This window comes from Gorilla gorilla, chromosome 2 (genome assembly GCF_029281585.2).
Source record: "Gorilla gorilla gorilla isolate KB3781 chromosome 2, NHGRI_mGorGor1-v2.1_pri, whole genome shotgun sequence".
In the NCBI taxonomy this organism is placed as follows: Eukaryota; Metazoa; Chordata; class Mammalia; order Primates; family Hominidae; genus Gorilla; species Gorilla gorilla.
In genome coordinates, this window is record NC_086017.1 from 96,134,008 (window position 1) to 96,145,279 (window position 11,272).

Consider the following 11,272-nt stretch of genomic DNA (forward strand, 5'->3'; position numbering starts at 1 on the left):
TCACTGGGACTATAGTTGGATTCTTCCTCTTTAATATTATTCATAGAGCATTATTAGCATCTGTCAGTGGCATAATCTTTATTGCAGGGATCTTAGAGTCACCATTGTCAAAATTTGTAAGATTCTGAGCTTCTCTTAGTGTTCTCAGAAGTGAGTGATTGAAATAAAATTGAGATATAAATTCTATTTAGTGAGTTATCTGACAGTAGGTAGGAACTGAACTAGAAATTTATTTTTTTAATGAGGGTGTGTAGAGGAGAAAGAGACAGTTTGGAAACAAGGTAATTTACTGAGGTAGAACTGAAAAACTTTCCACTAAAGCACTCTTTGGATGCTCAAGGGAAGTGTAAGGATGTTAGGGAGTACATGGTAAAAATAAGCACATTTTCCCAATTTATTGTACTAATTGATCTGGAGCTTTGGAGGCGAAGCCACTGAAATGCCACTAGGAATAATCTTGTAGCATGCTATTGTTGGTGGTCAAACCCATTACTAGCAAACTGAAGGAATAATCACACTTTGGCAAATGTATAAACTTGAATGAGTCACGCTTTTTCAAATGTGTAAAGATGAATTCATTTAAATCCAAATTTGTATAGCTCATGGCTGGCTTATATTGATGATCTTAGACAGTCCTGTTTCTTACATAGAATGACTTGTTAGTTGAGTTGAGGCTGTAATCTTCCACTTACCATGATGCCTGACTTAATGGGTAAATAACCAGTGGAGTGACACAGGACCCTGAACTCTGAGTGGGACCTCATACCTGGGGCTTAATGCTCTCCAGTGGCCATCTTGAAGTGCTTAAAAATTTTATCTTTGAGTTGGTTTTGTAAGCAAAGTGTGATGGGACAACAGAGCATGTGCTGAAGGCATCTGCTTATGTTAGTTTCTTTACATATACCAATATATAGTTTATTTCAGGTATACCTATATATGTATATATGTGTGGTTCTGCCTCACACCAATTTGCCACCCAGAATAGGTTCTTAGTGACCATCTTCTCCATTCATACCCGAAGACCACTGTAGCCCAAAGCACTCAGCAGAGGTATAGGGAAATTTAGATCAGGATGTGCTTGCCCCAAGTGTGGATTTGCGGGGCATGCCTGTGATGGTCTGTACAAACTGAGTATCCCTGTGCCCAGGAGAGTTCAACATTAAATAGCATATATTTACCATGCAAGAAAGAAAATAAATACCATACTACAAAATGTTTTTTTCTGATCTTTGAACAAAGAGTGTCACACTACATTTGGCACTGGGCCTACCTAGGAAATTATGCAGTTGGCCCTGCTTGCCATTGGAACAATGTAACAGCAATTTATTGTTTTCAAAATCTTTAGACTAACAATTGAATATCTTAGATGCTTTAATTTAATTGGCATAGAGTAGCATATGGAATTGTAGTTTATTCCCTTTTTTTAGTAAAACATGTTGTAAATCTTTCCTTTTATTATTCCAGAAGAGACACACAAGTTACATTACGGTTCAAGATCCTAAGTCCAAAGTTACTAAGGATTTTAACATGCTCATTTTCTCTATGTTCCAACCTCTGTGAACAATAGAACAACTATAGAAATGAAAGATGGTAACATTCCTTTGAAAAAATCCAAACAACATACATTTAAAAAAATGTCCAACTACTGTTTTATGTACCTCAGAAAAGGGACTCTGAATCATTTCAGTTAATTCCTTAAGGACATCAGTTTAATGTATTACAGTGTGGGGGTGGGGGGTGCTGAGGTGAAGTCAACAATATAGCGTAAAATGAATAGAGTAATAAATTTACCAACAAACAGTAAAAAGTGATTTATATGCTCTTTATGATTAAATTGAGAAGCAAGTGGAAATTTATTTTGATTCCATTTCATAGTCTTTGTGTTCTTATGAGATTCTCAGCAATGAATAATTGAAACTATTATCACTGATTTTGTTGAAATGCAAATAGAATTTCACTAATTCTCACCATCAAAACACTTCAATACTTCTCACTACTGATTGAATTATATATACACATGAATATGTCAAATTTAATCCTACCTTTCAATCCAATTTATACATATCATTTCCTTTACTTTCACACTAGCATCTAGTTTTCTTAAAAATCATGCATTCTGCAAATCCTTCATGTTTCTTCACTTATTTCTTCATTCATTCAAGAATTTATGTTTGCTAGATATCAAGCCAGTCCTGTGATCTGGAGGTACAATATTGAGTAAATAGAACACTACCCTTCTTTTATAGAATATATACTCTAGGGAAGGAAACAGATGTTAGCCAAATATTCTCAAAAGTTAATACATAATTACCAGTTCTAATTAATGTGATTGACATGTATAAAATACTGTAAAGGATGCAAATAAAAAGCCTCCCTTGTGGGTGTGGCACGGTCTGAGGAGGAAGTGCTAGAATTGATATTAGAATAAATCAGTAGGTGTTAACCAGGTGAACACAGACGGAAAATACAATCAACACAGAAGAAGCAAGAAATGTTAGGGGCTGAGGCTTGTTCTGAAAAACAGAAAGGATGCCAGAGCAGAACTACTTCGTCTTTTATCTTATATATCTATCTCATGTCATGATTTCTTACATAATCAGCATTAAATATTTATTCACTGAAAACTATAAGCAATGCCCTGTATTGTGGAATATGAGTAAACTATGTAAAAGCAACTATTGACAGGGTCCTCTCATAAAAACAGAAATCACTCTGAGTTTTTTTAAGTGTCAGTTATCTAGGTGAGAAAGCAAACATGGGTGGTTTACCAGAGATTACCACCATTAGAAAACTGCTATCACTCTCTGGCTGGAAAGAGGAAGAGCCCAGAAGCCTCAAAGTTTGTTCGCTTAGCATACCTAGTGTCTAGTACTGAGTTTAGCTTTCATGCATATGTGTGTATATGTATGTGTGTGTGTGTGTATATAAACATATATACATAAACATGTATATACGTATATACATAAACATGTATATACGTATATACATAAACATGTATATACGTATATACATAAACATGTATATACATATATAAACATGTATATACATATATAAATATTTATATACTTATATACACATAAACATGTATATGTTAGGTTTTTTTACATATACCTATATATGTATATATAAAAACTCTCATGGTAACAAAGAGGAGAAAGCAGAAGGGAAAGTTGCATTCATTTAACTTAATACACATTTACAGAGCAGCAGCTTTTTGCTACGCTCAGTACTTGATACTGGATATGTCAAGTGAACAAAATCCAGTTTCTGCTTTCAGGATGCTAATGAAAGAGAAAATGTAAACAAGCAACCCCGGTTTACATTACTAAGGTGTGTATTCGGGTTAAGTTTAGTATGAAATGATAATCACACAGCATCTTGAGAAAACAGGGTAATGTGACATCTAGACAGAGAACAAGAGGATGAGTAGGAGTTCTCCAGGCAAAGAGAGGATTAAGAAGTGGGGGAACATTCCAGGTAGATCCCACAGCATATTCAAGGACAAGAATAAAGCATAAAGAAGATCATGGAGACTTGGGGTTACAGTTTTCACTAACAGTGCACTGATTACAAGAAGGATGAAGAGATGAATTCAGAACAGTAAGCAGTGGCTGGATCATGCATTCTTCTCTAAGTCCTATTCAGAATTTTATACTTTGCCCTTAGAAAAACGTGTCACCGAAGTATTTCAAGGGTTAGGAGCAACAAGGACAATTAGTGTCACTGTTTTTCCTTTAATGACAGGGTCCTCCACATCTGCTGAGGAATTTCAAGATTTCAGAAGTAAAAGTATTTGAGTTCTCTACAATTTTGTTGCTTTTACTCTAAGCCAAAGCTAACTCCACCCAAAACACAGATGGAGAAATGTCCCCTCATCAAATTCTGTTTGCCTACTACTCATCAAGATAATTTTATCTTCAGAATATTAGTTTATTTTCTTCAACAACTTATATTTACATAAGTCAATTTTAGCCCCCTTTTGACAAAAACCAAAACCCTTAACAGAAATTATCTTTGCTTAAGTCTGAGAGCATACTTATTAATCCTCAGTATTACTCTATTCTTTGTTGAAATTGTTAAAAATTCCATCAAGTGCTAATGTATTTTTATTGAATAGAATATGGTAGAGTATACGAATGTAGCATAAACCGAGATTTCCATTTAAAAGCAGAGATTCTGAATTCCTAAAAATTTAGAGGATGTTCAATAAATATTTGTTGAAGGGATGAATTGTCCTTTCAAACTATTTTTTTATTTCTTAAGGAAGGTGCATTAATTCATTAATTTAACAGGTGTTTATGTTGTGCTACCTATATGTCAGAAATGCTTTTAGCACGGATATAATTGTAAATAAAAAAGGAAAATAAACTTTGATTTCATGGTATTCTTTTACTGGAGACGAGATGAATAAAGATAAAATAAAAATATCTATGTTATCAGAATACAATAAAATTACAGAAAAAATAAAACGGAAAAGTTTGCAGAAGTGTAGGGATTCAGTTTTTAATAGGTGGGTATTAAGGGCTTTACTGAGAAGATAATATTTTGACAAAGACCCAAAGGAGGAGAAAGAGTGAAGTGTGTGGTGTTCTGGGGAGAGATTATTTCAAGCTGAGGGAGCAGCAATGCAAAAACCTCAAAAGTAGGAGTATCCCAGTATGTATGAAGAAAATCAATGAGTTACTTGGGAGAAGAATGAAGAGGAAACGGAAGTAAGAACCGACGAGTAATGGAATGAGAGAGGGAATACTTTTTAGGATCTTTCAGGTTATTTTCAATACTATGACTTTTTTATAAGTCAAATTAAAATCATAGAATATTTTGAGCAGATGAAGAGTATGCTCTAACATGTTTTAACAGAATCACTCTAGATTCAGTAGTAAGAATAGACTGTGAACAGGGAAAAATGGAAGCAAGGACACTGATGAAAAGATTTTTACAATCATTCTGCCCAAACATGATATTGATTTACCGAAGTAATAAAAGAGGAGATAGTGTATTAGTCGACTTTGAGTTTCCATAAAGGAGTACCTGAGGCTGGGTAATTTTAATACAAAGAAAAGAAGTTTATTTTTGTATTTTTAACTCATTGTCCTGTAGACTATATGAAGCATAGTGATGGCATCCACTTCTAGTGAGGGCTTCAGGAAGCTTCTCACTTATTGTGAGACTTATTCAGTATCACAAGAATAGTACAGGAAAGACCAGCCCACATGATTCAAATACCTCCCCCGGGTCCCTCCCACAACACGTGGGAATTCTGGGAGATACAATGCAAGTTGAGATTTGGATGGGGACAGAGCCAAACCATATAATTCCACCTCTGGCTCCTCCAAATCTCTTATCCTCACTTTTCAAAACCAATCATGCCTTCCCAATGGTCTCCCAAAGCCTTAACTCATTTCAGCATTAACCCAAAAATACAAAGTCCAAAGTTTCACCTGAGACAATAAAAATCCTTTCTGCCTATGGGCCTGTAAAATCAAAAGCAAGCTAGTTACTTTCTATATACAATGGAGGTACAGGTATTGGGTAAATACAGCCACTTCAAATGGGAGAAATTGCCAAAACAAAGGGGTTGCTGGGCCTATGCAAGTCCAAAATCCAGCTGGACAGTCAAATTTTAAAGCTCCATAATTATTTCCTTCGACTCCAGGTCTCACATCTGGGTCACGCTGATGTAAGGGGTGGATTCCCATGGTCTTGGGCAGCTCTGCCCCTGTGGCTTTGCAGAGTACAACCTCCCTCCTGGTTGCTTTCACGATGTGGTGTTGAGTGTCTGTGGCTTTTCCAGGCTCACGGTGCAAGCTCTGAGTGGATCTACTATTCTGGGTTCTGAGGACGGTGGCCCTCCACTAGGCAGTGCCTCAGTAAGGACTCCGTGTGGGGGCTCTGACCCCACATTTCCCTTCTGCACTACCCTAGCAGAGGTTCTCCATGAAGGACTCACCCCTGCAGCAAACTTTTGGCTGGACATCCAGGTGTTTCCATCTATCTTCTGAAATCTAGGTGTAGGTTCCCAAACCTCAGTTCTTGACTTCTGTGCACCCACATGCTCAATACCACGTGAAAGTTGCCAAGGCTTGGGGTTTCCACTCTCTAAAGCCACAGCCCAAGCTGTACATTGGCCTCTTTCAGCCACGACTGGAGCAGCTGGGACACAGGGCACCAAGTCCCTCAGCTGCACACAACAGAGGGACTCTGGGCCTGGTCCACGAAACCCTTTTTTTCCTGGGCCTTGGGGCCTGTGTTGGGAAGGGCTGCTGTGAATGTCTCTGACATGGCCTGGATATGTTGTGCTCTTGGTCTTGGGGATTAACAACAGTCTCCTTGCTACTTATGCAAATTTCTGCAGCCGGCTTGAATTTCTCCCCAGAAAATGGGTTTTTCTTTTCTATTGCATAGTCAGGATGTAAATTTTTCAAGCTTTTGTGCTCTGCTCTCCTTATAAAACTGAATGCTTTTAACAGTACTTAAGTCACCTTCTGATTGCTTGGCTGCTTAGACATTTCTTCCGCCAGATCGTCTTCTGCTAAATCATCTTTCTCAAGTTCAAAGTTCCACAAATCTCTAGGGTAGGGGAAAAATGCTGCCAGTCTCTTTGATAAAACTTAACAAGAGTCACCTTTGCTCCAGTTCCCAACAAGTTGCTCATCTCTATCTGAGATCAACTCAGCCTGGACTTTATTGTCCATATCACTGTTAGCATTTCGGGAAAAGGTATTCAACAAGTCTGAAGGAAGTTCCAAACTTTCCCACATTTTTCTGTCTTCTTCTGAGCCCTTCAAACTGTTTCAAACTCTGCTTGTTACCCAGTTCCCAAGTTGCTTCTACATTTTCACATATCTTTTCAGCAGTGTCCCACTCTCCTGGTACCAATTTACTGTATTAGTCCATTTCCATGCTGCTAATAAAGACAAACCCGAGACTGGAGAGAAAAAGAAGTTTAATTGCACTTACACTTACAGATGTCTGGGGAGGCCTCAGAATCATGGCAGGAGGCAAGAGGCACTTCTTACACGGCAGCAAGAAAAGAAAATGAGGAGGAAGCAAAAGTAGAAACCCCTGATAAACCAAGCAAATCTTGTGAGACTTGTTCACAATCACAAGAATAGCACGGGAAAGACCAGCCCACTTGATTCAATTACCTCCCCCTGGGTCCCTCCCACAACATGTGGGAATTCTGGGAGATACTCTTCAATTTGGGATTTGGGTGGGGACACAGCCAAACCATATCAATTTATAATATCATCTTTATTCATAATAGTTAACAATGGGATATAACTCAAGTGTTCAACTGATAAATGCTTGAAAAAATTATAATGCTTATATATTATATATAAGCAATATATAATATATACAATGCTTAAAAGTATTATTTATATATTTATATATCCATACAATCAAAACTATTCAATAATAACTCAATTAAAAAAAGAAATGAACTACTGGTACAGAGAAAAAATCTAGATAGGTGGGTATCAGCCAATTTATGTTAAGTATAAGAAGCAGAACTATATGATACCCATTTTATTATTTTATTTATGTGCATTTCTAAAAGAGAGAAAAACCACAAACAGAACACCAGTCACTGCTTTCTCAGGGATGAGGCTGAGGAGAGGAATCACTAAAAGTGGCATAGGGGAACTTTTGGGGGTTATATACATGGTCTGTATTACAAGTATTCTTATAGTTACATAACAAAATGAATTTGTCAGTACTTGTACATTGCACATATAAAATTGATGAACTTTATCATGATGTAAGTTACATCTCAATGAAGCTGGGTAAAAATATCAGTGATAGGATAGATTATATGATTAATTGTGCTGAGATGATTTTTGTCCATATGGAAAAATGCAACTTTTTTACATCACTCCATATTCAGAAAATAAATTTGGGGTGGATTAAAGAGGAGGGGATAATCCTACTGGGAAGACAAAACCAGAAACTTCTTCTATAACGTTTTATCGAACAGGTTGAAGAGCTGAAAGAGTGAAAGTGAGAGAGAAAGAGAGGAAATAAAAGCTCTGAAGAAAATATGATGACTATATTATCGACACCTTGACAGCCAATCCGATAGGTATATATTATAGAATCTTTTGCTCTTTTTGTACCTAAAAATAATAAAACATAAATAAATAAAACATTTATTATCAAAGGATAATTGTTAAGGGATAATCAATAATTATGGAATGTTATGCTAGTGTAAGTAACTATATATTTGTGCAAATTTCTGAGAAAAAGTAGACGTACTGGGGCAGATTGGATTTTTCAGCAATGACAACAGCAGTATTTTCAGTCAAATAATGCATTTCCTTTCGGAGAGAAATGAGATCTATATTTTCTCCTTTTGAATTTGGGAAGGGGCTTGTGACTGATCCAACACACAGAATATGAACAAACCTATACTGTGTGAATTTCAAGGCTGAGTCATATCAAATTCCTCTTGGTACTCTCTCTATCTCCTGGAAAACATGCTTTAGAGTCTGGGGATTCATTTAACAATGCCATCTACCTTGAAGCTGCTATGCTGGGAAACCCAAGTAGAAATAAAGAGAGATGTCCAAGAACTCCTAGCCATTCCAGTGTCCAGACAAGTCTTCTCCATCCAGGTACTAGCATGTGAGTAAATGAGATTTCAGATGATTCTGGACCATTGGCCTCAAGCTGCCCAGGGTGACAGAGTGGAGCAGAAACAAGCTAGCCTCTCAGGCACCAGCCCAGACAACAGATTTGTGCACAAAACATGTTTTATACCACTAAGTTTTGGAGTTTTCTATACAGCACTAGATATCTAGGACATATGTCTGAGAATAGAAGGTAGATAGAAAATTGAAAAGGGATAAACAATCTGTCAAATGAAACAGAATAAGCTTAGTTTTGACACCAGATTCATACAACGGTGGAGATTTCACGTCTGTATCTTTAGACAATGTGTAGAATGCTGAAAAGGCACCTGGAAAAGAGGTCTGGAGGAGTTTTAAATTTTGAAGACATAGCTCAAAAATTATTTCTCTCATGGAGGCATATATGCTGCACCTTTGTGTTTTCAAGGCTCTGATCACTCACTCTTGACTAAGTTCCAGGTCATTAGGACAGAGAATCAAACAGAAGTCATAGAGGTTTTTCTTTCCATTTAAAAAATTCTATTTTCTATCATCATCTACTTACTCTCCCAAGTGCATGTCAGTAACATTAATTCTTAATTGTTCTAGGTAAATTTTATTTAGTCTCTGTAACCTCAGAGTAATTATAGTGATGAAATTTAAATTGCTACTTGGCGCAACAGCATTCCTTTTGTTTTTTTCTCTTTTTCTGCTACCAAAATAGAAGTTGTTTAAAACAACATTTGTAAAAAACTTAATTTGGAAAATGTAATTCAACAAGTAATTGCTGAAGACCTGCTAGAACAGAAGCTATCCTGCAAACATTCATGAGAAATAAAAAGATGCTTTCCCTATAGACATAAATATCTTGTAGAGAAGATAAGACACTTCAACATAAAAAATGGCATTCTTTAAATACATAAATTATGGAAAATTATATGGTAAATGGCACAATAACATAAAAATTCAAAATGATAATATTTCGCTGTTGAGTAAATGGAAGAGAATTTTCCATGATATCAGGCTATATATATTGACACTTTGTTGATCGACCAAAATGATATTTTAGATTAAAATAAACAGCCTGGACACATGCATAAACTTGAAGAAGCACAGAGTATAACTGGAGACACAATGTAATTTAATTTACTTAGATAAATACATGCATTGCAAGGTAAGAATATTGGATTTTATCTTTTAACAAAATTGCTTTTGATAGTTTGAGGATAGATTTGGTATGGTAAAACATTATATTTTAGAAAGTTATACTTTTATATTAAGTATAAATCAATCTGAAATTTGGAATATAAATTCAGTAGTAACGTATGTATTTTTATGAATATAGGTAGTATGTGATATCCTTTGGTTTAAGATGGTGGGCAATCATCTTGTCATTTCTTAACTGGAACCAGTAACAATAAAAACAACAATAAGTAGAAATAACAATAAAAAAAACTTAAGAAAACAAACTTTATTTTAGCCAGAATAGAGAGGCACCTATACTTCCAACCTCGATAGGTGAACAGATAGATGTGTTGAAAGAGTATGGCAGACTTTGGCCAGATTCAATAAGGAACTAGATTTTCTAAACTATATGCCACAGACCAAAAAGTAAAACCAACTTATTTTGAACAAGCAGATCAGAGTATAAAAGCTGGTTGTAGTAACCTCTTGAACTTTGATTGACAATAGTTCTGTTAAAGCAGAAGCTGGAAATTATGCAGACATTCCATCACAGCAAAAGCTACCCTGTCGTGTGACAGGTTAGAGGAGAAACTATGGATTGCAAACAGCCTTGCTGCTGCCAATATTTTTCAGCTGAAGTTAAGTAAAGTAACTTAATTATATCACACACACAGAGACAACACATACGCGTGCACACACACACACATGCTCACGCACACACACACACACACACACACACGTATCCTCACCCTGGGGAGTCGTTTTGCCTTTCTAAACATATATTTACTTTGTTCCTTGTAATGATACTCTGCTTTTTGTTTTGTTTTGTTTTGTTTTCTGTCTTTGTTTTTCATTTATATTCTCTATTTCCCAGGTAAAAGTGATTACCTCTTGGTTTCATAGGTAAGAACGAGAGTCTGGTTCCCCCAACCCCTATCTCTTATGCATAGTTATTTGTTTAGGAATGAAACTGTCACCCAACACAACGAGTAAGACTGAATTTCAGAGATTTTGGAAGTAAAAGCTAATAAGTGAAATATTTTCCCTTTCTTTTCTTTCCTCTTTTTTAAAATTTGTGAGATTGAATTTTTGTGATTTCCACATATCAGATATTCAACTTCTGACTCTTAATAAAACAAGACTTATTCTTCTCTTGTAACCACTATAACAAGGAAGAAAGCAAGGCCAGAGCGGACACAATCATTAAAAGACACAGGAACCCAGGTATTCATTCTCTGTTTTCCTGTTATGTGGTCATGCCCACAAAATGGATGCTCCCCTGCTGGCAAAAACAGGTTGAAGGTTAAGGAGCTATGGCACTGGCCCACTCAATATTTCAGTTATTTTGGAAAAATAATATTGTATTAGTCTGTTTTTGTGCTGCTAATAAAGACATACCTGAGACTGGGTAATTTATAAAGAAAAGGAGATTTAATGGACTCATTTACACATAGCTGAAGAGGCCTCACAGGTATAAC